Genomic DNA, 27257 nt, shown 5'->3' on the forward strand with positions numbered 1-27257 from the left:
GGGTTCCATTCCATTCCCATGCAACTAGTTTGTGAACGTAAAGACAAAATTATGCACGCGGATGCTCTCTATTCTGGTTACAGTCCTGGGGCTGGATTTTCCGCTCCTGGTCGCCTCTGTTTTCATCCCAGTTTTCATCCAATGGCAACGGTGAGCTCTTCTGGGTGGGCAGCCAGCACCCCGCTGGGGTTTTCGTAGCTGGTTTTGGCGGGACATGGAGCATTACTGTCCGGAAGAGGCGATCTGGTGTGCAACGCTCCTGATTGCAACACCGGATCGATTTTTGCCTCCCGCCCGACCTGTACCACTGTGTAGAGCGCCGTGCTGGGATCGCCTGTGAAAACGGGCAGTCCGACCTGTACCGGCTGCAATCAGGTAAGTAATGCCGACCTCAGGTAAGTGTGATTATTTTTTTATTTGCGATTTATGTAGTGGTGGTATGAGGTATTTTTGGGAATGTTTTTGGTGGGGTTTTTTTTCTCCCCAGGCCTCGCTTAGAGCACTCTGAAGCTAGCTGTTTAGCACTGGATTCTCGCATGCTTAGCCGGTCAAGTACCCTAAGAGAGGTGTGCAACGCCTCCTTTAGCGCTCCGCCCCACACTCAGGACCCAGCTGGCCAATTTTGATGACTGAGGCACAAACTTTTCCCGGGCGCAAACTTTACCACTCTACCGCCATTACTGTCCCAAAATGAGCAAAGCCAAAAATCCAACCCAAGATGGTTTCATTTTCCCACAATTAACAATGGCACCATTATTTGAAGGGAAGAACAATGGACAGATGAATCTGTGGGGGCCAAGAATATCCAGCCCAGTCCTGAATCATGACCCCTTTTTGACAGCCAGAAACAAGAGTAGAATAGCTCATCAGGCATATTTATGCCCACTAAGATTCTAATCAAATATACCATTAGAAAGTTAAAATAAAGGTTCACATGCTTTACTGGATTAGTCAGGAGGAGTGGGGAATTACAGTAGGGCTTACAGCAGCCTATTGTCTATTGAATGATATTTCCTAGCAATGGAAATGGCATGAGTTGACACAAATAATGGCGTTGTCTCTTAGGGTGATGCACCTTCTGGGTAAGATCTCCAAAACAGCATGCTCAAGAGCAGCAGACCCGCTCCTGTCTCTCCTTGTTTTTGTCTTCAATTGTGAAGTGAAATGTCACATTTTTCACAATGCAGCTTTGCAGCAGCCATTTAAGAGCTGCTGATTCATCAGCTATTAATACATCTAACACATTTCCTGCGCATCGGTAAATCTGCGCAAGGAACAAAATCCAGCAAGGTCAGCTCTCAATGCAGGATTGATCATCATGTTTAAGTACTTCTTAATGCTTGGCCAATAAAGTCAGATTAATTTATAAACGGAGGAGGCAACGTGAGACTATTGCTGAGGCAAGGGCTGCCCATCAGCACCTCATCATGCAGCGCTTCCAATGAATGATGCAACACATGGAAAGTGCCCATCATAGTCACATCGCTATGTGCTGAACTCATCGCGCAGCGCCCTGCAAATCTCAAAGTATATATAGCAGAGCACAATAATCCAAAGGTCAAATAATTAATTTATTGTCTTCAACAAGAGTGTGTCCTCAACCAGCACAACACAGAACCATCTTCACCAACTAATTAGCAATGAACCAATACCCCTGGAAACAGAATAATCCACAAGCAAGTTCAACAATATATACAACAATCCTCCCATCTGAAATAAAACCGCAAGGGCCATGAACAATATTTCTCCAAACAACCTTCCACACATAATAACCATGAAACACCAACAACTATATATATATACAGTAATATTCAAAAAAAGATGCGGAGATATGGCCATGTTGCGAAAAATCCTTATTGGGACTTACTCCCATATTTCCCACCCCTTGCCTTTCCCTCCTACTGCTCCTCCTTAACGTGACCACAGTGCCTGCAGCATGGCTGCTTGAAGGCTGCTCCGTCTGTGGTGCAGAGACTTTAGGTGGCCTAACAGTACGCTCCTGACCAGCTCTGGGCCTGGAATGTCCGGCTGCAGACTGCAGCACCTCAGCATGGGCGGCAGTAGTCTCGGATGGATGGGCTGCAGACAACGGCAGGTACAAAGACGAATTGGCAGCGGTGGGAGCCGGAATGCTGACATCCTGATCAAGTGCATCTAAACTCTCAGGCAACCTTGCCAATGCACCCATACGCTCGCTGAGCATTCGCAGTGATTTTCTGGCCACAACCTCCACGTCGGGGTCCTCATCTGAGTCCTGCTGAGCAGCACTCAGATACCGCCTCACCCTCTGGGGAGCTGGCCCCCGTGGCATTGCTGCAAGCTACTGGGTTCCGGAGCATCACCCACATCAGACCCCACGAGCACGTTGTCCTCCACCGAGGTGGAGTCCCCATTATTTGAGGCTGTTGGCTCCTCTGCGACTGGCAGAAAACTGTCCACCCCTTCATTCTCGTCTCCCCCATTGCTGGTAATGGAGGGCTCACGGACAGGCTCCTGGGCTTCTGGCTGATTATCTGAAAGCACAAAGCCAACGACGAATGGTTACGTGTAGAGGAGGGGGCAAGAATGGAACAACGAGTTGATAGACGACAGTTACATGTAAAGTGGGAAAGAATTGTGGTGTCAGGAGTAAGTGGTGTGATAGAAGAGGGAAAGGTCATGAACATACCTTCACTGTCCCCAGGGGGCTCGGCTTCACCAACCACAACTGAACCCACTTGTGCATCCATGATGGCGGCTACGTGGCCCTCGACCTTGGTGAGGGCCTGGAGGTCAGGCTCTCCTCCATTGGTGCGCATCTGCTGCCGGTGGTTATGCGGCAGCTTGGCCTGCAATAACAAACAGAGAATGTCTGAGTTAGTGTGCATCTATCCATCTGTCAGATGTGCCTTGCATAGTTGAATAGATGTTACTGTATGGAGTTATTAGGACAGATGATCAAAAGCTTGGTCAAAGAGGTAGGTTTTAAGGACTGTCTTAAAGAAGGAGAGATAGATAGATTTTTGGATACTAAGTGATCATAGAATCATAGAATGGTTACAGCATGGAAGAAGCCATTCAGCCTGTCAAGCCCGTGCTGATGTGCAAATTTAATATTTATCCCTCAATCAACATAACAAAAAAAAAGATTATCTGGTCATTATCACTTGCTGTTTGTGGGAGCTTGCTGTGCACAAATTGACTGCTGCATTTCTCACATTACAACAGTGACTACACTCCAAAAGTACTCCATTGACTGTAAAGCACTTTGAGACATCTGGTGGTCATGAAAGGCACTATATAAATGCAAGTCTTTCTTTCTTACTTTTTTTCATCTATTTAAAATAAAATATTGGCAGTCTAAACTAATGTTCCACAGCCTGCTTCGCCACTGATCCATGTAAAGTTAAAATAACTAGGTTGATTTATGAACACATTTTCTTGAGATACTTCTTGATACATTAGCCTGTTAATACCAATTTCACATTGATAACCACTCCTGTAAAGTGACTTGTGATGCTTTACTACGTTAAAGACACTCTATAAATACAATTTGCCATTGGACCAAGACCTTGCTCTGTCAAGTCAATATAGTGGCTGGTGTGCAATGGCCACCCCATGTTAAAATAATTCACACACCGGCATCTTCCACCCTTTAAAATGAAGTTCAGGACCTGGCACACCTTGAGCTCATCAGTCACCTTAGAATTCCTTTTGGTGTAGAAGCAAGTTATCCTTGGCTCAGGGGGACTGCCTAAGAAGAAGAAGAAGGAGACTGTATGAAAGTTGTCACATGTGCATTTAACTCTCAATAACTGCACACAGTTGGTGTGTCAATACTGGGATTTGGGGGATACCAGCTAACAGTAAAGGTAAGGCCGGCGTCTTCCATATGCATATAAAGAGTGAAAAGGTAGCAAGAGGAAGGGTAGGGCTAAGTAGGGAACAGAAAGGAAACCTGTGCATGGAGGCCCAGGATATGGTTAAGGAAGCAAAGCCTAACTTTGCATCTGTCTTCACCAAGGAAGAGCATGGGATTCTTAACCTACTGAATGAGGAGATATTGCACATACTATACATTGTGTGAGACAATGAGGTTCAGATGATGGCATGGTAAGGTATATGGAAAAGGTACTCACCCTGACGATCCGAGTGAGGCCATTGAACTTTTTGCGACATTGCATCATGGTTCTGGGCACCATGTTCCTGGCACTTGCTGTGCCATAGCCACCTAAAGGCATTTGACTGTGGCCTCCTGCCAGTGTCTTGGTACAGGACATCCCTTCGCCTCTCCACTGCACCGAGTAGAGCATCCAGGCAGTATCTGAGAAGCGGTGGGCACGCTGCCGACGTCTCACATCTGCCATCTTCTCCCTCTCAATAAGAGTGCACAGGCTGCAATGATCAGAATGAGGCTATGCAGCATCATATTACCTGTCCATTAACAACCGGATGACGCTGTGACCTTAGCGCTCCGCTTGCCGCCTTTAGCGCCCTAAGAGTAGTGTGTAACGCTTGATTTACTGCTCCATTTCCCACTTGGGGCGATTTCACGGTCGATGGCGTTAATTATTGCCAGGCGCTAAACTTAACAACCAAGCGGGCTTATTACCTTAAAATGGCCGATACCGAATTTCTAGCCCAAATCTTTCCTCCAGAACTATTTTGAACAGCAGATTATTCACAAAGTCTAATCAATGTTACTGCTGCAGATTTACGGTACTCTGAGTGATGTACTGATCCCTTAGTGTGGGGCTGTTCATGTTTCAGCTTCACGTGTGAAGTTCAACTAATAAATGTTCTTCTGCAAAAGCAGGTGCAACTCTTCCTTACTGTAGGAAGAGGCTCAATAGAAAAATGATTCTTCCCCATCCCAAGTACAATTAGAAACCATTCCACAATTGTGCGGATCACATGTGGACACTGATGGAAATAAAATAAATCCTATAGCTAGCTAATTTTGCAAAAGTCATGGGAAAAAATATTTTGAAAACTGTAATATTACTATTAATGTACTCTTCAACTTACTGAAGCATCTATTTTTAATTTATTGTGTACACATTTTGATTAGAATAGGTTGATAAAATATGAATTGGGGTTTTCTCCATTTTGACATGTTGCTGAATGTTCACTACATGTCCCAAGTCCATTTGACCTTTCAATCATTCAGTTATGTTTTTGAAATCAGATAATAAATTCAAAGCATAAACAGACAAATGGAAGTTAACTGGAAAATATATTATTTTCCTCATTTAAAACTTCACAGTTTTGGGGATATTTAGTATTTACTTCAATTTTGTTTATTGCATTTTTTCTTCCTCTTTTGTTCTGAGTTTTGCTGAGATGGTACATTCAGATGGATTTAAAGTTGAAACAACTGGTGGAAGTTCCCTAGACTGTACACATGTCTCTTTCACGCATGAGTCTGTTAATTCGCAGTAAAATAAGCTATAGTGTTTATGTTATGGGCCCTTGGTTAACAAAAACAAGCAGTGACACCCAGCCTCAATCAAAGCAGGCCATGAACTTTTATCTTAGAGCTCAGTAAGCAGTTGGCTTTGGACAGAGAGAAACACGAGAAACAGACCTCAACTCACTTGTAAATGGAAGTGGCGCAGCCGCAAATCATTTCTCATGAAATATGGCTAGCAACTTTTCCAAAGAAATAGAGGGTTAAATCCAAATAACTCCATGGCATGCAATACTGTTTAAAAACTGGATAGAAAGGTCTGGTGAGTCCTGTTAGCTCCTGACTAATAGGTCGCCGGAAAGCTTTCCACGGTGGATTCCCATAAATAACCTCATAGTTGACCAGAGCTTGAACCACAATTAAAATACCTGACCGACAACTGGTTAATTTGTTTTACTTGCTACAAAGTTAAATTGAATAATTGATTACTGCAACATTCAAGGGATCATTTGTATAAATTTCTATACAGGTTACTGATACATTTCTGCCATATTTGTAACATTGAAGAGTCAGCCTGGGTAAACAAGGGTAATTACAGACCTGAGTAGCTTGGCTAGAAAGGTTGACTTTCCAACATTCTCGCATTTATAACAACAACAACAATAACTTGTATTTATATAGCACCTTTAAAATAGTAAAATATCCCAAGGCACTTCACAGGAGTATTATGACACAAAATTTCGCACCGAGCCATATAAGGAGAAATTAGAACAAAAAGCCAAAAGCTTGGTCAAAGAGATAGGTTTTAAGGAGCATCTTGAAGGAGGAAAGAGAAGTAGAGAGGCGGAGAGGTTTAGACAGGGAATTCCAGAGCTTAGGGCCGAGGCAACAGAAGGCACAGCCACCAATGGTTGAGCGATTATAATCAGGGGTGCTCAAGAGGGCAGCATTAGAGGAGTGCCGCTATCTCAGGGTGTTGTGGGGCTGGAGGAGAATACAGAGATAGGGTGGGGCGAGACCATGGAGGGATTTGAAAATAAGGATGAGAATTTTGAAATTGAGGCTTTGCTTAACCAGAAGCCAATGTAGATCAGCGAGCACAGGGGCGATGGGTGAGCGGGACGGTGCGAACTAGGACATGGGCAGCTGAGTTTTGAATGACTTCAAGTTTACTTAGGATAGAATGTGGGAGGCCAGCCAGAACTGTGTTGGGACAATCAAGTCAAGAGGTAACAAAGGCATAGATGTGCATTTCAGCAGTGAATGAGCTGAGGCAGGGGCAGAGACGAGCGATGTTACGGAGGTAGAAATAGGTGGTCTTAGTTATGCTGTGGATATATGGTCGGAAGCTCATTTCAGTGCCAAATATGACACCAAGGTCATGAACAGTGTGGTTCAGCCTCAGACAGATGGTAGGGAGAGGAATGCTGTCAGTGACTAGGAAATGGAGTCTGTGGCAGGGACTAAAAACAATGGCTTCTGCCTTCCCAATATTTAGTTGGATTTTAACCACACGTTAAAAAAATTCATACGCAGGCATCTTCCACCCTTCAAGATTTAGTTCGGGACCTGGAATTTTAGGTCTTTCATTGAAACACCTGTGAGCTTTTGACATGGAAGCAAGTCACCCTCGACTCGAGGGACTGCCTATGATGATGATGATGATGATGATGATGATTTAGTTGGAGAAAATTTCATCCAGAATTGGATATCAGACAAGCAGTCTGACAATTTAGAGACCATGGAGGGGTCGAGAGAAGTGGTAATGAGGTAGAGCTGGGTATTGTCAGCATACATGTGGAAACTGACCACGTGTTTTCGGATGATGTTGCAACATGTAGAAGAGAAATAGGAGGAGGCCAAGGATAGATCCTTGGGGGAACACCAGAGGTAACGATGTGGGAATGGAAAGAGAAGCCATTGCAGATGATCTTCTGGCTACGATTAGATAGGTAAGAATGGAACCAGGCGAGTGAAATCCCACCCAGCTGGACGATGGTGGAGAGACATTGGAGGAGGATGGAGTGGTCAACCGTGTCAAAGGCTGCAAACAGGTCGGGAACTACGAGGAGGGATAATTTGCCTTTTGGAAAAGTCACAAAGGATATCATTTGTGACTTTGATGAGAGTCGTTTCGGTACTGTGGCAGGGACGGAAACCTGATTGAAGGGATTCAAACATGGAGATGCGGAAAAGGTGGGCATGGATTTGGAAGGTAACAGCACACTCAAGGACTTTGGGGAGTAAAGGGAGATTGGAGATGGGGCAGTATTTTACAAGGGCGGAGGAGTCAAGGGTTATTTTTTGAGGAGAGGGGTGATGATGACAGATTTCAGGGAGAGGGCCACAGTACGTGAGAAGAGAGAACTATTAACAATGTCAGCGAACATGGAAGTGAGAAAGCGAAATTGGGTGGTCAGCAGTTTGGTGGGAATAGGATCGAGGGAGCAGGAAGTGCGTCACATGGACAAGATGAGCGTGCAGAGATCATGACGGGAGATCAGAGGAAAACTGGAGAAAGATGTAAGTTCAGGGTTAGGCCAGGGGGAAACTTAGAAGAAGTTTAGCCCAGTGGGCTATGGGAAGGAAGGAATATGGCAGTGGCGGCTGAACGGATGGTCTCAATCTTAGAGACAAAGAAGTCCATGAGTTCCTCACACTTGTTGTTGGAGATGAACGTGGAGGAGACAGAGTTTAAGAAGATGATTAGCAATAGAGAATAGAAGCTGGGGATTATCTTTGCATTCCAGAATGATTCTGGAATAGTAAACAGTTTTGGCAGATGAGGGCAGGAAACGATAATGCATTATGTGGTCTAGTAGTCCAGTAGTTTGTAAGTTGCCTGGCGACGGCCATTGTGTACTTGCAATTTGCCAGCTCAATGATAATGAGGCCCAATATTATGTGTACCTCAGGCCTAGCCATTCAAGTGCAGGGATTGGAACCTTTTTGCACACGCTTGAATTTCTTAGTCCAGTCTGTGGCGTGGGGGGAAGCCAGGGCAATAGATGTTCCTTGTGGGGCCAAGGGGAGCATTCCTTCTCGTCCTGTGCATGTTGTGTTATGAACCACAAAAGAAAACTTAATAAAATCTGTTCTCACTGCTGCCTTTCATTTTTTCATCCGGAACTAGAAACACAACACCCGCAGGGAGACTGCCTAAAGAGTGTCATTATTGAATTTAAAGAAATACTTTATGCTATGAGTTAGCCCAGTGTCTACAGCATAGAAAAAGGAGGCTGCTGATTATCCACTAAAGGCACTTGAGATGGTCTTGCAAGGCGACCTCGAGGAGTTCTGGCCTGAGAGAGCACGGCGACAGACTGTCAATTCTCAGCAACTTCTGGGACCTTCTGGCCCAACTGGCTGTCTGGCACCAACATAGGGACTGGTCGAGGGGCTGGTGGGAAGCAGGCTTGTTGCCTTCCTGACTGCCACTTGCATAGGGCTTCACCACAGCACTCCCAGAGCTCTGCTCAAGAACATTGTGCAGGCGTGGTGTGATGCTTAGCAAGTTGGAGGAAATGTTGGAATCCAAAGCCTGAGTGGCAGCAGTCTTGGCTTCCTTCAAAGGCATAGACATGACCACATGCTCCATGGTTGACTGCATTACATAGGAATGTAAGAACATAAGAAATAAGAGCAGGAGTTGGCTGATCAAAACTTGGCATCCACTTTCCTGCCCACTCCCCATAACCCTTGACTCCCCTATCATTCAAAAATCTGTCTATCTCTACCTTAAATATATTCAATGACCCAGCCTCCACAGCTCTCTGGGGTAGAGAATTCCAAAGATTCACAACCCACTGAGAGAAGAAATTGCTCCTCATCTCTATTTTAAATGTGTGACCCCTTATTCTGGAACTATGCCCTCTAGTTCTAGATTCCCCCACGATGGCAAACATCCTCTCTACCCTGTCCAGCCCCCTCAGAATCTTATACGTTTCAATAAGATCACCTCTCATTCTTCTAAACTCCAATGAGTATAGGCCCAAACTGCTCAACCTTTCTTCATTTGACAACCCCTTCATCTCAGGAATCAACCTCGTGAACCTTCTCTGAACTGCCTCCAATGCAAGTATATCCCTCCTTAAATAAGGAGACCAAAACTGTATGCAGTACTCCAGGTGTGGTCTCACCAATACCCTGTACAGTTGTAACAAGATTTCCCTACTTTTATACTCCATCCCCCTTGCAATAAAGGTCAAAATTCCATTTTCCAACCTAATTACTTGCTGTACCTGCATATTAACTTTTTGTGTTTCATGTACAAGATGCCTCTGTACCGCAGCATTTAGTAATCACTCTCCATTTAAATTATAATTTGCTTTTTTGTTCTTCCAAAGTGAATAAGCTCACATTTTCCCACATTATACTCCATCTGCAAAATGTTTGCCCATTCACTTAGTCTATCTATATCTCTTTGTAGATTATTTGTGTCCTCTTCACAATTTGCTTTCCCACCTATCTTTGTATCATCAGCAAATTTGGCTATGTTATACTCAGTCCCTTCATCCAATTCATTAATATGGATTGTAAATAGTTGAGGCCCAGCACTGATCCCTGTGGCACCCCACTAGTTATAGTTTATCAACCTGAAAATTACCCGTTTATCCTGCCTCTCTGTTTTTTGTTAGTTGGCCAATCCTCTATCCATGCTACTATATTACCCCCAACCTCGTGAGCTCTTATCTTGTGCAATAACTTTTTATGTGGCATCTTGTCGAATGCCTTTTGGAAATCCAAATACACTACATCTACTGGTTCTCCTTTATCTATTCTGCTCGTTACATCCTCAAAGAACTCTAGCAAATTTGTCAAACATGATTTTCCTTTCATAAAACCATACTGACTCTGCTTGACTGTATTATGACTTTTTTAATGTCCTGCTACTACTTCCTTAATAATGTTAGGCTAACTGGTCTATAGTTTCCTGCTTTCTGTCACCCTTATTTCTTAACTAGGGGCATTACATTTGTGGTTTTCCAATCTGCTGGGACCTCTCTAGTATCCAGGGAATTATCCACTATCTCTGCAGTCACTTCTTTTAGGCTGCAGGCCATCAGTTATGGTAAAAATGCTCACCTTTAGTCCTATCAGTTTGCCTAGTACAGTGATAGTGATTGTTTTAAGTTACCCCCTCCCTATAGCCCCTTGATTATCAATTATCGGGATGCTTTTAGTGTCTTCTACCGTGAAGACCGATACAAAATATTTGTTCAAAGTCTCTGCCATTTCTCTGTTTCCCATTATTAATTCCCCAGTCTCATCCTCTAAGGGACCAACGTTTACTTTAGCTACTCACTTCCTTTTTATATTCCTGCAGAAGCTCTTACTGTCTATTTTTATATTTCTTGCTAGTTTATTCTATCTTCTCTCTCTTTATTTTTTTTTAATCATCCTTTGCTGGTTTCCAAAAAAATTCCAATCCTCTGGCCTACCACTAATCTTTGCTACAGATAATGCTTTGTTTTCAATTTGATACCATCCTTATACCCATTCATATCCATTTATCTCTGTGCCATCAACTCATCTATCTTGTTATGAATGCTGCGTGCATTCAGATAAAGTGTTTTTAATTTTGTCTTTTTACCATTTTTCCCTACTCTGACGTTACTTTCTGGTGCACTCTTATGTTTATACGCTCTATCCCTTCTTCTCATACTCTTGTTATCATTACCTCTATTGCTACCCTGCACTATTGCCTTCTCCTTTCTCTTTAACTTTTTAAATTTCCCCTCCCCTTACCCCACCCCCACCCCCACTATTTAGTTTAAAGCCCTATATACAGCCCTAGTTATTCAATTAGCCAGGACACTGGTCCCCGCCTGGTTCAAGTGAAGCCCATCCTAATGGAACAGCTCCCTCTTTCCCCAGTATTGGTGCTAGCGACCCATGAATCAAAACCCATTTCTCCCACACCAATCTTTGAGCCACGCATTCATCTCTCTGATCTTATTTACCCTATGCCAAAGAGAATATTACCTTTGTGGTTCTGCTTTTTAATTTAGCCCCTAGCTGCTCATACTCCCTCAGCAAAACCTCTTTCATTGTTCTACTTATGTCGTTGATACCTACATGGATCACGACAACTGGATCTTTCCCCTCCCACTCCAAATTCCTCTCCAGCCCAGAGGAGATGTCCTTAACTCTGGCAACTCATGCTTTCGGCTGTAGAGAACAGTCCATATCCCCCTAACTATACTGCCCTCTCCCACTACTAAATTTATTTTTACTCTCCCAACTTGAATTTCCCCTTGTACCACGGTGCTGTGGTCAGTTTACTCATCCTCCCTGCAGTCCCTGCTCTCGTCCACTTAGGGAGCAAAAACCTTGTACCTGTTGGACAATTGCAAGGGCTGAGACTCCTCCAAAGCTACCTTCTGGATCCCCATACGTGCCTCACTCATAGTCACACCCTCCTATCCCTGACCACAAACCAAATTTGAATTAATTAATCTAACTGGTGTGACTGCCTCCTGGAACACAGCATCCAGGTAACTCTCCCTCTCCCTGATGTATCGCAGTGTCTGAAGCTCGGACTCCATTAACTCTGAGCCGGAGTTCCTTCAGCCACCAACAATTACTGCAGATGTGGTCACCGTGGATCACACTTGTGTCCACAAGCTCCCACATGCTACAGCCGCAGCACGCAGCCTGCCCTGCCATCTCTATTGTATTGTATTTCACTAATTAGGTTTTCAAGTTTTGATATATCAAATTATCTATGTATAGTTTTTAATCTGTACCAAGGCTCTTAATTTAAACCAATGTCCAAATTTAGAAAAAAGAGAAAAATAGCGAAATACTTACCAATCAATCACTTACCTGCTTTCCTGTGATGCCAACTTTTGATACATTTTTTCCCCCTCCCCTCACAGGTCTGTTTGCGCTGCTCCAAGATAGCTGCTTTTATCCCCCGCTGCTCTCGCACTGGTCTCGGGCGCTGCTTTTATCCCCTGCATTGTTTTGTTGCCCCACTTGATGATCCCACACAAGTTGGAGGTGGATTGCTCCATGCTGTCCAATGCATCAAGCATCTATCCTGCATCTTCGAAGCAATGTGCTCTGCAAATCTCTCCATGTCGATCCCTCTAACTGACCCTCTAAAGGAAGCTGCGTGTTGATTTCTGGGTTGGTGCTTGAAAAGATTAGCTAAAGTAATGGTGTATCTTCAAGAGGACTGTCCTTTTCAACCTGTGCTCTGACTGGGTCCGTGACTTGCGATGGATCTTGAAGGAGGAGTAACAGTTAGTGTCAAGGGTTAGCAGAAATAGACGGGTGGCAGCTCAAATCAGCACAGTGTGTGAGGGAGAGAGAGAGATCAGCGGGAAGAGAAAAAGAGAGTAAGATGGCCAAACATCCTACAAACCGTATCCACCAGCCTCAACACTTCCCACACTTTTGGCCTGCCCTCTACTGTAAGATTCAGCGAAAACATCGACAGCAAAAACGTAAACATTTGGACATTGCTTGGACACATTTTCTGTTACTGCAGAGAACAGAAAGCACTGACGTGGGGCAGGTCCAAACATGCCTCACAGGAATACACATCAGGTGGACAAGGAATCAATGGCAGGAATGGTTGATGGACAGGCCTTTTGTCTTGCAATCAGTAAGACATTGAGTAAAGTGGCTGGGGTTTCAGGCCATCGAAAGACAAAGGAAAGCTATTCGACCACAGACTCATTGGAGCAACACATCGAGGTTCAGCCCAGTTGACAAAGGCGAGAGACTTGATTTTGCTTTTGAGTTGCACAGCTTCAAGGGAAGGACAGTTGGACTTTTGGCACGAGAAGAAGCATTTTTTCAAGTTTAAGAGAGGCAGTTTTGGCTGCTATCTTTCTCTCTCTCCCCTCTTCTATGCCTGCTTGCTTCGTTCAACACACAAGGACTGAGCTCTCCATCTGGGATGGAGAGAAGAAACACCAGAGAGCCTTGCTACTTCGACTGGGAAGCTGACCTTGAGACTGGACTTGAAGACCCAGAAGCTACGCATCATCGGGAGAAGCAGCAAGTAAACCAGAGGGGTAATTGGTGAGCATTTATCCCAGCCCACACATCTTTAAGACCACCGCATAGTGTGAAAGGGTGTCGGGTGTCCCAACAAAGCCTTAGGGTATTAGTGGGGAGGTTTATGCAAGGACCATAAGTGTACACACATTCTGTTGGACAGATTTTAGTGGTGCACTTTTGAATCCGAGCAGGGATGTTGTAGATGTGGGTATTTCGCGTTAGGGACCTGTTTAGATAGGCCAGACTATGTGTTGTACTGTGTTTGTTTGTATTACACTGCCAGGGTGTGTTTTTACTGGGTGCAGATATGTGTGTTAACTTGAATAAAAGCATTGTGACGGTGGAGACCGAAAAGATCTGTCTATGACAGTATATTACTGTTCACGACTATAATTCCGGTGTCTAGAACTATTGTAAGAGGGGTGATTCGAAACCACCAGGGGAAAAACCACTTACACTACCCACTACATCAATGGTAGCCTCTTCCACTGAGCACAGCACTTAAAATGATGGTGGCTCTCCTGAGCGCACCCCTCCTAAATTTTGTGTGCCAGTTTATCCTGCAAGAGGACAGGGAGTGTTTTACTGTGTGGCCCAGTAAACATAGAAACATAGAAAATAGGTGCAGGAGCAGGCCGTTCGGCCTTTCGAGCCTCTACCATTCAATACGATCATGGCTGATCATGCAACTTCAGTACCCCATTCCTGCCTTCTCTCCATACCCCATAATCTCTTTAGCCGTAAGGGCGACATCTAACTCACTTTTGAATATATCCAATGAACTGGGCTCAACAATTTTCTGTGGTAGAGAATTCCATACATTCACAATTCTCTGGGTGAGAAAGATTCTCCTCAATCTCAGTCCTAGATGGCTACCCCTTATCCTTAGACTGTGACCCCTGGTTCTGGACTTCCCCAATCTCGGGAACATTCTTCCTGCATCTAACCTGTCCACTCCTGTCAGAATTGTATATGTTTCGATGAGATCCCCTCTCATTCTTCTAAATTCCAGAGAATGTAAGCCTAGTCGATCCAATCTTTCTTCATATGTCAGTCCTGCCATCCTGGGAATCAGTCTGGTGAACCTTCGCTGCACTCCCTCAATAACAAGAATGTCCTTCCTCAGATTAGGAGACCAAAACTGCACACAATACTCAAGGTGTGATCTCACCAAGGCCCTGTACAACTGCAGAAAGACCTCCCTGCTCCTATACTCAAATCCTCTCGCTAAGAAGGCCAACATGCCATTTGCTTTCTCAACTGCCTGCTGTACCTGCATGCCTACTTTCAATGACTGATATACCATGACATCCAGGTCTCATTATATCTCCCCTTTTCCTAATCTTTCACCATTCAGATAATAATCTGCCTTCCTGTTTTTGCCACCAAAGTGGATAACCTCACATTTATCCACATTATACTGCATCTGCCATTCATTTGCCCACTCACATAACCTGTCCAAGTCACCCTGCAGCCGCTTAGCATCCTCTTCACAGCTCACACTGCCACCCAGCTTAGTATCATCTGCAAACTTGGAGATATTACATTCAATTCCTTCATCTAAATCATTAATATATATTGTAAATAGCTGGGGTCCCAGCACTGAACCTTGCGGTACCCCACTAGTCACTGCCTGCCATTCTGAAAAGGACCCATTTATCCCCACTCTTTGCTTCCTGCCAACCAGTTCTCTATCCACGTCAATACATTACCCCCAATCCCATGTGCCTTAATTTTGCACACTAATCTCTTGTGTGGGACCTTGTCAAAAGCCTTTTGAAAGTCCAAATACACCACATCCACTGGTTCTCCCTTGTCCACTCTACTAGTTACATCCTCAAAAAATTCTAGAAGATTTGTCAAGCATGATTTCTCTTTCATAAATCCATGCTGACTTGGTCCGATCCTATCACGGCTTTCCAAATGCGCTGCTATTACATCTTTAATAATTGATTCCAGCATTTTCTCCACTACCGATGTCAGGCTAACTGGTCTATAATTTCCCCGTTTTCTCTCTCCCTCCTTTTTTTAAAAGAGGTTATGAAGATGTGCATGTCAGGATAGAACATTGTGGATTGTGCATGAAAGATGCCACAGGTATGGGGAACTGAGGTGAGCCATTGTGAGGACAGGAGCAGGTGCAGAGTGAACAAGTAGAAGCAGAAGGAAGTTCAGTAAAGGGGATGCTGCTGTGATCTGAGAAGAGTGATTTAAGCATGGGAGGGAGGACTTGTGAGGTTAATGTCTTTAGGTGCTGCAGGGCTAAGCAGAGAGTAAGAGTCATTTGAGTGTGAATCTTATCTTAGGAGCTCTGGTCAGATCATTGCCATTTTTCCAACATTGTAACCAGGTCCTGGGAGCTATGCTACGTCCATTTTCCTGACCACCACTGACCACAGTTGCCATGTGATTTACCGTGACATCTTTTAATGCTATGAAACATCTTCACCCAGAGAGTGTGAACCTGTGGAATTCTCTACCACAGAAAGTTGTTGAGGCCAATTCACTAAATATATTCAAAAAGGAGTTAGATGAAGTCCTTACTACTAGGGAGATCAAGGGATATGGCGAGAAAGCAGGAATGGGGTACTGAAGTTGCATGTTCAGCCATGAACTCATTGAATTGCGGTGCAGGCTCGAAGGGCCGAATGGCCTACTCCTGCACCTATTTTCTATGTTTCTATCTTTCTATCTTTCTATCTTTCTTCTGTTAGCCTGAAACAGGAACTCCTTCCTCCAACTGATCTCCTCTTCCTCAGTGTTGTTCAAGAATGGAGGAGCCCTTGAAAATCTCATTGTGGACCCTCCCTGTTCCACATATCAAATTTGAAAAATGCAGCACAGGCAAATGCTCTTCCCCTTGAAGAGGTGCTGTCTGCTTTGAAATAGTGTTTGAAATGAAACTGCCCGAATTCCTGCCCCCCACCCACAGTGGGTGAGATGCCAATAATCAATGCAAGTAGCATTGACTGTTCATCCTTCATGTATAAATGAGGATTACTACTCGGGGGATCAAGGGTTATGGCGAGAAAGCAGGAAGGGGGTACTGAAGTTTCATGTTCAGCCATGAACTCATTGAATGGCGGTGCAGGCTAGAAGAGCTGAATGGCCTGCTCCTGCACCTATTTTCTATGTTTCTATGTTTCTATGTTTTAATATGGCTCACGCCTCTCACCCACATCATGAGGCAGGTATAGTGGACACCCCACCCACTTCATGTCCATTTTGAGCAGAAGTAGAACTTCTTCTCTGCCAAGTCATTCTCTGTCTTTTAGGGAAGGAAATCTGCCATCTTTACCTGGTTTTGCCTGTATGTGACTCCAGACACATGGCAATGTGGTTGACTCTTAACTAGGAAACCACTCAGTTGTAACAAATGGCTATGAAAAGCAATAATAAAAACAAAATTGGATGGACCCCTGGCATTGACCTCGGCACTGACTTCGGACACAACAAAGGCACACCCAGCCCAGTCGACCTGCACAGTCCTCTGGCTAGATTTTCCATTATTTTTGCATGCATAACGCCCACTTAACGACCATATTACCGCTGAAATGAGGTATATTGCCCAGATATCGCCCATTTCGCCACAAAATGGAAACTGACGCCAATTTTTCAGACACTTATCGGCGAGCGTTACTTTCCCCATGTACATAACGCCGGGAAAAAATTAATACCAAGCACCCACTTTTTATGGGCGGAATCATCAGAATGGGTGAAACCAACACCTATAATATCACCCAGCATTATTTTCCACACGTAATTAACGGCGAGATTCAATAATACCGACCGCCCACTTTATTTTGTCATAAAGATCACATTTGCCGAAACTAACGCCCAAGAGATCGCCCAGCATCACTTTCACCACCTCGCACACACAATATCGCTCGCCCAAAACACCGCTCAGAAAAAGTGGAACTGGTCTGAACGAATCACAGTGGTGTGGGCACCATTTTTCAAATCGCAGGTCACTTCATTCAAAAGGCTGCTTCAACTTCGGGCGAGTTTGGATTGACTCTGGAGTTCTTCTCAGGTGAAGTGACCATCTCAACAGACATCTTTTCAGATACTGGACGATTGGGGTTTACTGTAGCTGTATTTAAGTGTGGAAATTATTGCTTCTGATCAATCGCTATTATACTTTCATTAGAATGGGGCCAGCTATTTCTCAACCTGCATCGATTAATACGCAGATGCTGCAGAGTGCAAATGGCTCAACGTCTAATGCACATCATTATGTGCCCAATTTAAGATGTTCCAGAATGAGGAGGAGGTCCAGACCATACACACTCTGCACTTACAGGGAGAAGAGGTCTTACCTCGACGTGTCCGAGCACACCTGCCTTCAGAGACTGCGCTTCCACAAGGTGGTGATCACTGAAATATGCCAGCTCATCAGGCCAGATATGCAAATTGCCATCAGGGCATCAATGTCGGTCGAGGTCAAGGGCACCGCAGCACTGTCTTTCTTGGCATCTTGTTCCGTTCGGGCCTCCGTGATCGAGATTTCCCCTCTGTTTCACCATGCCACAAATCGCTGCATTAGACAGGTCACGGAGGCCCGGTATGCACGTAGGATGGATTTTACCAGCTTCCCCATGACCACGGGTGCTCAGACTGACAGGGTTAGAGAATTCTACCGCATTGCTAAGTTCCCCAGGGTGCAGGGAGCAATATAGTGCACTTACATCAAGACCCAGAGCTTTTTCATAACAGAAAAGGGTTTCACTCCCTGAAGGTCCAACCAGTTGTTGACCACAACCAGATCATAATGGCAGTGAATGCCAAAAGTCTGGGCAGCTTTGATGACGCTCACATCCTGAATGATAGCGCTGTCTCTGACATGTTTAAGAGTCAGCCACAAAGACATAGAAACATAGAAACACAGAAAATAGGTGCAGGAGTAGGCCATTCGGCCCTTCGAGCCTGCACCGCCATTCAATGAGTTCATGGCTGAACATGCAACTTCAGTACCCTATTCCTGCTTTCTCACCATACCCCTTGATCCCTCTAGTAGTAAGGACTACATCTAACTCCTTTTTTGAATATATTTAGTGAATTGGCCTCAACAACTTTCTGTGGTAGAGAATTCCACAGGTTCACCACTCTCTGGGTGAAGAAGTTTCTCCTCATCTCGGTCCTAAATGGCTTACCCCTTATCCTTAGACTGTGACCCCTGGTTCTGGACTTCCCCAACATTGAGAACATTCTTCCTGCATCTAACCTGTCTAAACCCGTCACAATTTTAAACGTTTCTATGAGGTCCCCTCATTCTTCTGAACTCCAGTGAATACAAGCCCAGTTGATCCAATCTTTCTTGATATGTCAGTCACGCCATCCCGGGAATCAGTCTGGTGAACCTTCGCTGCACTCCCTCAATGGCAAGAATGTCCTTCCTCAAGTTAGGAGACCAAAACTATACACAATACTCCAGGTGTGGCCTCACCAAGGCCCTGTACAACTGTAGTAACACCTTCCTGCCCCTGTACTCAAATCCCCTCGCTATGAAGGTCAACATGCCACTTGCTTTCTTAACCGCCTGCTGTACCTGCATGCCAATCTTCAATGACTGATGTACCATGACACCCAGGCCTCGTTGCACCTCCACTTTTCCTAATCTGTCACTATTCAGATAATAGTCTGTCTCTCTGTTTTTACCACCAAAATGGATAACCTCATATTTATCCACATTATATTTCATCTGCCATGCATTTGCCCACTCACCTAACCTATCCAATCACTCTACAGCCTCATAGCATCCTCCTCGCAGCTCACACTGCCACCCAACTTAGTGTCATCCAGAAATTTGGAGATACTATCTTTAATCCCCTCGTCTAAATCATTAATGTACAATGTAAACAGCTGGGGCCCCAGCACAGAACCATGCGGTACCCCACTAGTTACTGCCTGCCATTCTGAAAAGTACCCATTTGCTCCTACTCTTTGCTTCCTGACTGCCAACCAGTTCTCAATCCACGTCAGCACACTACCCACAATCCCAATTAACTTTGCACATTAATCTCTTGTGTGGGATCTTGTCGAAAGCCTTCTGAAAGTCCAAATACACCACATCAACTGGTTCTCCCTTGTCCACTCTACTGGAAACATCCTCAAAAAATTCCAGAAGATTTGTCAAGCATGATTTTCCTTTCACAAATCCATGCTGACTTGGACCTATCATGTCACCTCTTTCCAAATGTGCTGCTATGATATCCTTAATAATTGATTCCATCATTTTACCCACTACTGATGTCAGGCTGACCGGTCTATAATTCCCTGTTTTCTCTCTCCCTCCTTTTTTAAAAAGTGGGGTTACATTGGCTACCCTCCACTCCATAGGAACTGATCCAGAGTCTATGGAATGTTGGAAAATGACTGTCAATGCATCCGCTATTTCCTTAAGTACTCTGGGATGCAGTCCATCAGGCCCTGGCGATTTATCGGCCATCAATCCCATCAATTTCCCCAACACAATTTCCCGACTAATTAGGATTTCCCTCAGTTCCTCCTTCTTACTGGACCCTCTGACCCCTTTTATATCTGGAAGGTTGTTTGTGTCCTCCTTAGTGAATACTGAACCAAAGTACTTGTTCAATTGGTCTGCCATTTCTTTGTTCCCCGTTGTGGCTTCTCCTGATTCTGACTGCAGGGGACCTACATTTGTCTTTACTAACCTTTTTCTCTTTACATATCTATAGAAGCTTTTGCAGTCCATCTTAATGTTCCCTGCAAGCTTCCTCTTATACTCTATTTTCCCTGCCCTAATCAAACCCTTTGTCCTCCTCTGCTGAGTTCTAAATTTCTCCCAGTCCCTGGGTTCGCTGCTATTTCTGGCCAATTTGTATGCCACTTCCTTGGCTTTAATACTATGCCTGATTTCCCTTTGTCGCCATGGTTGAGCCACCTTCCTTTTTTTTTATGCCAGATAGGGATGTACAATTGTTGTAGTTCATCTATGCGGGCTCTAAATGTCTGCCATTGCCCATCCACTGTCAACCCCTTAAGTATCCTTCGCCAATCTATCCTAGCCAATTCACGCCTCATACTTTCAAAGTTACCCTTCTTTAAGTTCTGGACCATGGTCTCTGAATTAACTGTTTCATTCTCCATCCTAATGTAGAATTCCACCATATTATGGTCACTCTTCCCCAAGGGGCCTCGCACAATGAGATTGCTAATTAATCCTCTCTCATTACACAACATCCAATCTCAGATGGCCTCTCCCCTCGTTGGTTCCTCGACATATTGGTCTCGAAAACCATCCCTTATGCACTCCAGGAAATCCTCCTCCACCATATTGCTTCCAGTTTGGTTAGCCCAATCTATATGCATATTAAAGTCACCCATGATAACTGCTGCATCTTTATTGCATGCACCCCTAATTTTCTGTTTGATGCTTGATGCTTGATGCTTGGTGACAACAGATATGGCTTCGCCACCTGGCTGATGACCCCCCTGCGTGACACCCACACCAAGGCTGAGAAGCGATACAACCAGAGCCACAGAGACACACGCAATGTGGTCCAGAAAACAATAACTGTGCTTAAGCAGTGCTTTAGCTGCCTGGAGCACTAAGGAGGGGACCTACAATACCATCCTGAGCAAGTAGCTAAATTCATGGTCGTGTGCTCCATGCTGCACAACTTGGCTATCAGGAGGGGACAAGAATTGCCAGAAGGGACTGATGGTCCACCTCAGGAGAGAGAGGAAGAGAAGGACGAGGGATTGGATGCTGAGCTAGGGCCAGACAATCAGGCTGACTATGCAACCATGCCCATGCCCCCCTCCAGACTGTAGGAAAGGGCCCATGGTGGCTACATAGCTGCAAGACTCTTACGTCAGGAGCTCATAACTGAACAATTTGCCTGAAAGAACATTGCTGTGATTGACAATGCTGACATACTGCTGTGTGTGTGCAGCTCAGTCATCAATGGTGGGCATCACCTTGCTGCCATTTAAAGTTTAAGTTGATTCAAGTTAAGTTTTACTTTACCCTTTCATGTTAAGTAATCACCAGTGTGTAACGGTCCAGCTATCTGAGGCAATGCGCAACAAGGTTATGTTGAATAAAAAACATTTTATACGACCATTGGTCTGAAATCATAAGTATCACGGGCAAAAACACCCCACCCCCACCTCACTTTTTTGACCATTGACATCAATCAAATGGTCAACATGTTCAGCAAAACAGAACACAAATGCAAACCAACAGGGTGGCCCCCTCTCCCCATACATTACAACAAATTGCATACACCAGATTGAGATAGAACACAGCCATCACCTGAGGACATACACTTCACTTTCCTTCCGCCCCTCCCCTTCTTCTCCCCACCTCTACCTCTTCCCCATCTCGCTCCATGCCTCCTGGCCGAAGAGCTCCTCAGGTGGTGCCTCATTGAGGGCGATGAAGGCAGAGGCGGTGGTTGCACGGGTACGGGAGTCGGGGCTGCTGAGGTGGGAACATTCTCGGATCCAGAAGCAGGATCTTGGTCCTGCCTTTCATCTGTCGTTGGCACTGGTAGTGCGGAACCTAGGGGTGGAGTGCCGTGCTCCGGGACCACTGGGAGGCCTGTGCTAGCAGTGTTCCTGGCTATCGCCTCCAGGGCCTCCGATATCCGCGGAACGTACTCAGTCATGGTGGCCAGCTGTCGGGATATGCCCCCCGATACGTCGAGTATCTGGTCACCAATGTCCACAGTCCTCCTGGACAACTGTACCATCTCTCCGCTCTCATGTGGCGCTCATGGAACAGACCTGCCGCGTCCACGAAACCTCCGCGGGGTCGGCGTCATCCTGGGGAAAAATGGGGTGCCCTGTGGCGAGGTGCTTTGGCCTGGTACCTCCAGAGTGGAGGCGGGAATGGCCGGAGGAGCACTAGATGGCCTTGGGGTGGAATAGCTTCTGGAGCGTGCCAATGCAGGTTCCTCAAAGTTTGTGCTCTCATCCGTAGAGAACAGACCCAGCGGATTGACGGGCGAGAATCGGAGCTCCTCAGCACCAGATGTTGGATCGTCCGGCCTGTCCAGACCCGCTCCCCCACCTTCTGGCCTCTGTGGTCTTGCCTGGGGCCACGCTGCTGGCTGAGCTGCAAAACACAAATGAGATTATTAGAGGAGAAGTGGGTGCTCGGGTCACAAGGTGAGTCCAGCGCTACACACAGCATATGCATGACAAAAGCACCACCGCTGTCAAAATCATCACAGACATCACATTTCATGACCATCAACACATTCTGCATTGCAATGACTTTCATTAGGCCAGCATTATTTATAGGACAATTTTAGAAATCATCTATCATATATTATTGTTCGGATATGAGTGGGTGTGGCATCTAGTGACTTTACAGCACGCAATGGTGTATACTTTACTCACGTCGCATCAATTCAAGGTCTGCAGCTGCTCGCGTGGCCATCCGGGGGTGGTTCCCCACGAGTGTGAGCACCCGCTCCTCCATCTCAGTGATGTCGCTGGTGACTGGTGGCCCCCCACCCGTTGATAGCTTCTTCTGTAAAAGGTAACACGGCATGAGATCATTGCGTGATATCATTGCTAGGTACTGTCACAGAGACTGACACAACACATAACTGACAGATGTAATCAAGATTGTTATGATAATTATCATTCTTTACCTAAAGATGTGCACCGTGACCGCAGGCTTTGAGTACAACATTCCTGGTAAAAGTTAAAGACCTCTCATCTGATGATAGTCACTCATGACTGTTACAAATCAAATTATATAAATACATAAGTACATGGAAATAAATGTAATACTTACTCTTGCGGATCCCACAAGGTTGTTCCATCATTTGCGGCATTGGTTGCCCTCGCGCACCTCGTTGGTCACTGACGAGACCATCTCGGCTATCTCGACCCATATCTTCTGATAAGTCTTTGGGGTGGGCTTCCCACGCCCTCCCTGTGACAAATCACCCCAGCGTAACTCGATCTCCTGCAGGAGGGAGGCATTTGCCTTGTCCGAGAACCTCCTCGCTCTTTTGCGCCCTCCAATGTGCTGCTCTCCCACCTCACTGCTCTCTCCAGCTTCAGTCTCCAAAGCGTGCTGTGTCGCCTCCTCCTCTCCCTCCATTATAGGCACCAAATTCGACCAAATATCTCGCTGGTAACAGCTAATTTTTTTTCACAATTTGCCTAAAGCTCGAAACTCTCCCTCCTTCCTCCAAAGCAGCCACACCACACCCACACACGCCTTCACTCCCTCTCAGCTTCCTCTCTATCTGTCTCCTCTTCTGCGCATGTCATGATGACCCTTGACCTCCTGAATCGCGGGAATCGAGCGTTGCCATGCCATTGCTAAGGACTGCGACACTTTACGGCAGAAAGTCAGAGAGATTTAATGCTACCGCCCATTTCATATCGCTCGCAGTAACGCCCAATTTCAAAAATGGAGACTAGGGACTTTGAGAATGGGCGACAAGCCGGCGATCTGAAAACCCATTTTTACCGCCCTCGCCGGAAATAACACCCATTTGTGGGTGATCTGCACAAAAGTGTACAATCTAGCCCATTCTCACTAACATCTGGGAAATTGATCCAAAATTGGGAGAGCAATCCAACTGACTAGTCAAGCAACAGCCGGGTGTTGTCATACTCACAGTATCAAACCTTTCAGCCAATGACCTAGTCTCATCCATCACCATCCCTGGGTATGTCCTGTCCCATTGGCAGGACAGACCCACCAGAGGTGGTGGCACAGTGATATAGATTCGGGAGGGAGTGGACCTGGGAGTCCTCAACATTGACTCAGGACCCCATGAAGTCTCATGGCTTCAGGTCAAGAATGGGCAAGGAAACCTCCTGATGATTACCACCTACCGCCCTCCCTCAGCTGATGAAGCAATACTCCTCCTTGTTGAACGCTACTTGGAAGAAGACTGAGCATAGCAAGGGCACAGAATGTATTCTGGGTGGGGGACTTCGATGTCCATCACCAAGAGTGGCTTGGTAGCACCACTACTACCCGAGCTAGCCGAGTCCTGAAGGACATAGCTACCAGACTGGGCCCGGGGCAGGTCAGAAAAACATACTTGACCTTGTCCTCACCAATTTACTTGTCGCAGGTGCATCTGTCCATGACAGCATTGGTAGCAGTGATACCGCACAGGCCTTGTGGAGGCGAAGTCCCATCTTCACACTGAGGACACCCACCAGCGTGTTGTGTGGAACTACCACAGTGCTGAATGGGATAAAGTCAGAACAATCTAGCAGTACAAAACTGGGCATCCATGAGGCACTGTGAGCCATCAGCAGCACCAAAATTTACTCCACCACAATGTGTAACCTCATGGCCTGGCATATCCCTCAGTCTACCATTACCATCAAGCCAGGGGACCAACCATGGTTCAATGAGGAGTGCAGAAGAGCATGCCAGGAGCAGAACCAGGTGTACCTAAAAATGAGGTGCTAACCTGGGGAAGCTACAACTCAGGACGATATGAATGCTAAACAGCAGAAGCAGCATGCTTTAAACAGAGCTAAGCGATCCTACAATCAACGGATCAGATCAAAGCTCTGTAGTCCTGCCACATTCAGACGTGAATGGTGGTGGACAATTAAACAACTAACAGGAAGAAGAGACTCCATGGATATCCCCATCCTCAATGATGGTGGAGCCCAGCACACAAGTGCAAAAGACAGGGCCGAAGCCTTTGCAATTAAATTCAGCCAGAAGTGTCAAGCGGATGATCCATATTGGCCTCCTCCTGAGGTCCCCACCATCACAAAAGCCTGTCTTCAGCCAATTCGATTCACTCCACATGATGTCAAGAAATGGCTGAGCACACTGGATACAGCAAAGGCTATGGGCCCCGACAGTATCCTGGCTGTCATGCTGAAGACACGTGCTCCAGAACTAGCTGCACCTCCAGCCAAACTGTTCCAGTACAGCTACAACACTGGCATCGACCGACAATATGATAACCTGCCCAGGTATGTCCTGTCCACAAAAATCAGGACAAATCCAATCCAGCCAATTACCGCCCCATCAGTCTACTCTCAATCACCAGCAAAGTGATGGGCATGTCGCCGACAGTGCTATCAAGAGGCACTTACTCACCAACAATCTTGGCACCAATGCTCAGTTTGGCACCCGCCAGGACCACTCATCTCCAGACCTCTATCATAAGGTCAGAAGTGGGAATGTTCGCTGATGATTGCACAGTGTTTAGATCCATTCACAACTTCTCGGATAATGATGTTGTCCATGCCCACATGCAGCAAGACCTGGACGACATTCAGGCTTGGGCTGATAAGTGGCAAGTAACATTTGCGCTACACAAGTGCCAGGCAATTACTATATCCAACAAGCACATGTCTAACCACTGCATCTTGACATTCAAGGGGATTACCATCGCTGAATCCCTTACCATCACCATTGACTAAAAACTTAATTGGGCTAGCCACATAAATACAGTGGCAATAAGGGCAGGACAAAGGCTGGGTATTCTGCAGAGAGTGTCACACCTCCTGACTCCCCGAAGCCTTGCCACCATCTACAAGGTACAAGTCAGGACTGTGATGGAATGTTCCACTTGCCTGAATGAGTGCAGCTCCAACAACACCCAAGAAGCTCGACAGCATCCTGGAAAAAGTAGCCCGCTTGACTGACACCTCATCCACCACCTTAAACATTCACTCCCTCCACCACTGGTGCACTGTGGCTGCAGTGTGTACCATCTACAAGATGCATTGCAGCAACTCACTAAGGCTTCTTCGGCAACACATCCCAAACCCGTGATTTCTACCACCTAGAAGGACAAGAGCAGCAGGAGCATGGGAGCACCATCACCTCCAAGTTACACACTATCCTGACTTGGAAGTATATCGGCGTTCCTTCATTGTCGATGGGTCAAAATCCTGGACCTCCCTCCCTAACAGCATAGTGGGAGCTGCACAACACATGGACTACAGCGGTTCAAGAAGGCGGTTCACCAGCACCTTCTTACAGGCAATTAGGGATGGGCAATAAATGCTGGCCTTGCCAGCGATGCTCACATTCCATGAATGAATAAGAAAAAAATGTCTAACACCCAGTCTGGATCAAAATTGACTGGAATATTCATTTTTTGCATTACAGAAATGTGTGCCATATTTATGAGAAATCAATACAAAAATATATTTAACATGCTCTACTGACCCTTCCATTTTTGTCTATCTTTGGGAAAAATGTCAGAAATTGAAAATTTTGAAAGGTTTTGTCCTTTCAATATCTATGAACAGAAGATAGAAACTAACTGAACACCCATTAAAAGGTCAGTAGATCAAATTAAGATGTACTGACATCCAGCTTGAATGTTAATCTTCTTTGAAACTATTGCTGTTAAACTGAAGAGCAGCTATGTGCATATGTGGCTAATCATATGCCTAGAATGCCATTGCATGCTGTCCATGGATCATTAACACTAATAAAAGACTTATTGGCACAAAGAAAACTTCCTTTCTGTAAGGTTATATAATTAAAGGTTGATGATCATTGAGAGATCTCTTGTAACTATCATGTACATTATTGTTCAAAGCTGTTCTGGTGTTTTGGTGGATTTTGCACTGAATAACAAAACACTAATCTTTGTATTTAGCATTCGCCAAATAAAAAACAACTGATTTATGGTGAGATAAGAATTCCAGCAGTGCCATGCACATGCTTTGTAATCAGTCACTGAACATTTTTTGTGTCCATTTATTATGAAATCCAGGCACCAGACACAAAAATACTGTACCTGCCTATTTAAGTTAAGTAATGCAATTTTCAAATGTTTCTAATATTTTGCTTCCTTTTTTGCCAAATATATGTGCAATCAATATCATAGGAGATCAAAATTTCAAACTTTTCAAAAGA

General features: G+C 45.3%; 1 long non-coding RNA gene across 1 annotated transcript in view; it reads left to right on the forward strand.

Annotated features, from left to right (window-relative positions):
• LOC139247657 (uncharacterized) overlaps positions 1-27257 on the forward strand; it is a 38190-nt gene that overhangs the window by 4489 nt on the left and 6444 nt on the right. The window lies entirely within an intron of this gene.

The sequence above is a fragment of the Pristiophorus japonicus genome, chromosome 2, assembly GCF_044704955.1.
Source record: "Pristiophorus japonicus isolate sPriJap1 chromosome 2, sPriJap1.hap1, whole genome shotgun sequence".
Taxonomy (NCBI): Eukaryota; Metazoa; Chordata; class Chondrichthyes; family Pristiophoridae; genus Pristiophorus; species Pristiophorus japonicus.